The sequence below is a fragment of the Aplysia californica genome, unplaced genomic scaffold (assembly GCF_000002075.1).
Source record: "Aplysia californica isolate F4 #8 unplaced genomic scaffold, AplCal3.0 scaffold00260, whole genome shotgun sequence".
Lineage (NCBI taxonomy): Eukaryota > Metazoa > Mollusca > Gastropoda > Aplysiida > Aplysiidae > Aplysia > Aplysia californica.
The window spans coordinates 79,648-80,693 of NW_004797530.1; positions in this window are offsets into that span (position 1 = coordinate 79,648).

A 1,046-nucleotide genomic window follows, 5' to 3' on the forward strand; every position below is an offset into this window, starting at 1 on the left:
TCTCTCTCTCTCTCTCTCTCTCTCTCTCTCTCTCTCTTGGTTTGCCTCTGAAGTGATTAATGATTTTCACTCTCTTCCTTCACAAGCTGATAGACAGATGGTGAGACTTCTGTTTTGGTCTTCTCCACTGAGTTAGGTGATGAAGGCCACCTCAAGACTTTGACAAGTTCTTATTTTTGTTGGTTTTTATTCATAAACGATGTATGGTTGAAGGAATATAAATTGGATCTAAATGTATGTTTGATTATCGGTAACTACTGTATCTGTTGTAAAGAGCTATTAAAATAGTTAGAAATCGAGAGGAAACATTAGCCCTATCTCTGAAAAAATTACGTAGACAAGAATGGTTAACAATCTGCATGCCTAGTTCACCGACTGGCATTTCTATCCTGCTCATTGCTGATAGATTTTTTTTCCTCTTAAAACCTGATTGTTAACATTTGAAGTACGATACTGAAAAGCAATTTATTTGTTTAATATCAATAAAGATACAGCAAATACATATGCGTGATGCGTGAAATTGGCTAGGAACAGTAGCTTTTTTGTACATTCAATTGTGTAAAAATCCTGGGGGTTCAATTATGCATGTGGTTTAGGCCCTTTAACTGTTCTACGGTCTCTGTCTACCACCTCTCCTCTCACCCCCCCCTCTCTCTCTCTCTCTCTCTCTCTCTCTCTCTCTCTCTCTCTCTCTCTCTCTCTCTCTCTCCATATTTCTCTCCCTCACTTTCAATCTGGTTGGCCGGTGCTCGGTGTGGTTTGCTCCTTCTTTCCCATCAAACATCTATCGTCCTTATCTCCCCTCCTTTTTTGTGTTACAGTATCTTGTAACACCTTTAATCTTCGGTACTTATGACATTATTTTGTTGCAAAATTCTTACTAAAAAAAACCAAAAAGACTTTCAATCTTTCTCTACTGTCTGTCTGTCTGTCTGTCTGTGTGTGTGTGTGTGTCTGTCTGTCTGTCTGTCTGTCTCTCTGTCTGTCTGTCTGTCTCTCTCTCTCTGTTTGTGTGTGTGCGCGCGCGCGCGCGCGCGTGTGTGTGT